General features: G+C 49.9%; 1 non-coding gene across 1 annotated transcript; it reads left to right on the top strand.

Moving 5' to 3' along the window:
* Positions 1 to 512: 512 nt before the first annotated feature.
* Trnay-gua lies at positions 513 to 585 on the top strand. The gene has a single exon. It is a non-coding gene; the product is annotated as a tRNA-Tyr (tRNA).
* Positions 586 to 2,823: the final 2,238 nt, after the last annotated feature.

Genomic DNA, 2,823 nt, shown 5'->3' with positions numbered 1-2,823 from the left:
TGGAGAGTTGAGAGGCACTTTGACCATCGATTTGTTTTATTTTTTTTACATAAAAACTAGCGCTCGCAAGAAAATACAGTTTTCTGTTTGTTTCATGGGTCACGCAGACGTATTTCCGCAGTTAATTGGCCAAAGTCTGAAACTCGTTGCACCGCCTCTTTAAGCTCGCATCCGGGTGATACCGGGACCGCGGGGCGCGCGCTTAAAAGCATGCTTCAAAGAGTCCGGCAGTGCGGATCGGATAACACGGTAACGGTTTGCTAAAAGTCCCCATTAAGAAAACGATAATTCTTAGATGCCGCGTTCGGCCAATCGTGGAGAGGTAACCACAGCGAAGCTTTTTTGTCATGCGAGCCGCTATTGTAAACCAAACATTCAATGTTTATGAAATGCAATTAATGCAAAGGTGCGAGCAAGCTGGACACGAATGGCGAAGATAATCTCCGGAGAAGGGGAACAAGGGGGACAAATGACAAACGCAAATCTCCAAAACACAGCTACTGACGTCAAACTCCTGGTTAGCTCAGTTAGTAGAGCGGTCCACTGTAAATGGGTAGGTCCCTGGTTCAATACCAGGACCAGGCGAAATTTCTTTCGGTCGCGGAGCAGTCAAATAGGTGTGTTTGAAGATTTGTGTTTGTCCTTTGTCCCCCTTGTTCGCCTTATCGAGAGATTATTTTCGTCGTTCTTCAACTATTCGCGCCTCTGATCAAGACAAGGCAAAGTGGCGTCGGATGACCGGAGCACACATGAAGAAACTCAATCAGGAGGGAATGGTTGCAGGAGCTCCACTGCGTTCGTTTATTTCAGCGTCGAACCGACGCCACCAGGGAGAAAAGACCTGCGCGTCTTGCAGCGTCACTCAACGAGCGTGACGCCAGCACACTCGGCGACACCAAGACGGACGAGTGCTGAGCTACAGCGTGTTTGCCGCCTGGGGCCGGGTCAGTGAGCCACTGAAAATGACGCAATGTGCAGGCGATGCCTTTCTAGGTGGTGTTGGTTGAACCCGGGCCTTGAGCGGAGGATGTCACTCGCGTTGCTCTTTTCAGGGCAACGCCTGGGCTCAGGTAAAGTTGGCAGGCAGTATTCTTAAATAAAATGAATATGTCGCCATATCGACGCGCTGGTGTAAGGAAAGTACTCGGCACGCGATGAGTTACACATATTGATAAGGTTCGGTTATTTACGTAAAAGAACTTGTTGTTGCGCTAGTTGGTGTTGACTGAATTGAACCATGGTTAAAAGCGCTAAAAAAAGACGTATACAAGATAGAAGACAAACACGGGCTCCCGTGTTTGTCTTCTATCTTGTGTACGTCTTTTTTAGCGCTTTCAACCATGGTTCAATTCGGTTATTTACGTCATCGCAGCGATTTGGCACAAATCTCCATCCGAATGGACGTTGAGGCATTGGGTGTCACGCTCCACAAATTGAATATTCACGCACTGCTCCTGTCCACTGTATAAGCTGGCATAAGCCGCATTTAAATATCGCCACCGCAGGGATCGGAAAAGTTTGATGACGAAATTTTTGAAACCTCATTGTTGAAAACGACAGCAATACGATCCCAACAATTTCGTCATTATGTTTTGTGAGAGACTGAAAAAAAAAAGTGAAAGCCGTTTACAACTCCCTGTAACGCCGAATTGGAGCGCAGCTCTTGAGGAGGAGGAGGGAAGGGTACTGAGGGGAGGGTAGACCACTCCTCCTCCTCCTCCTTCTCCCCTCATTCTTTAATATGCTCTGGGGTGTCACCTGACCTCGGGGGGAGGGGGTCATGTGACCTCGGGAGAGGGGGGGGTGTCGCGTGACTTCGGGTGGGGGGAGGGGGGGTCACGTGACCTCCGCGAGCGGGGCCACGTGACCTCGGGGGTCACATGACCTGGAGGGGCACGTGACCTTGGGAGGGATCACGTGACCTTGGGGTGACCTTGGTTACGCCGACGGCGACGCCGCTCAAGCCGGAAACGGGCGCGTAAGAGCTGCGCTCTAAAATTGTAGGGCCCTTGCACTTCACGTTAAATTGAAGGACTAGCGAAGCTGTTATCTTTATGACGTCTAGGATGATGCCTAGAAGACGACGTCTAGGACAACCTCAAGGACAACTTCTGGTACTACCTAAAGGACGACGCGTAGGACGACCTCTCGTACAACGTCAAGGATGACTTGTAGGACGACTTCGAGGACGACTTCTAGGGCGACCTCAAGGATGTCCTCTAGGACGCCGCCTAGAGGACAACCTTTCGGGCGATCTCAAAGACGACTTCTAGGACGACCTCGAGGAGGACTTCTAGGAAAACCTCTAAGACAGCAATCTAGGATGACCTCAAAGACGACCTCGAGGACGATGCCTAGAGATGATAACAAGGGATCAGGACCTCACTATCTAATAATGCCAAAGAAGGCTGACTCACGCTGTTGCCCCCTTTTTTGTTTTTATTTATTCATACTTGCCACGACCAATAAAGAGTTTTCTGTCGGCATGTCAGGACGTATTTTTTTTTCCAGACCCTAGCGTATAACAACTTCGCTGTAAAAACATCAATTTTTATTCTTAAAATTGCGCGGCAGCAAAGTAACTTCTTGGTAGGTGGCGCTGCGTACGTGAATACTTGGGAGCCAATAGTGCCAGGAAGCTTCTGTAAACTGAGGACCATTGGGGACTTTTAACAAACCGTTACCGTGTTCCGCGTACCGCACTACCGGAGCCTTTGAAGCGCGCTTTTAAGCGCGCGCTCCGCGGTCATGGTAACCCGGGAACGCGCTTGAAAGCGTGCTTCAAAGACTCCGGTAGTGCGGTACGCGGAACACGATAACGGT

This window comes from Ixodes scapularis, unplaced genomic scaffold, assembly GCF_016920785.2.
Source record: "Ixodes scapularis isolate PalLabHiFi unplaced genomic scaffold, ASM1692078v2 PGA_scaffold11__112_contigs__length_91849675, whole genome shotgun sequence".
NCBI classification, from domain to species: Eukaryota; Metazoa; Arthropoda; class Arachnida; order Ixodida; family Ixodidae; genus Ixodes; species Ixodes scapularis.
Note: the sequence above shows the minus strand (reverse complement) of the source record. Positions and strands in the feature narration are given on the sequence as shown.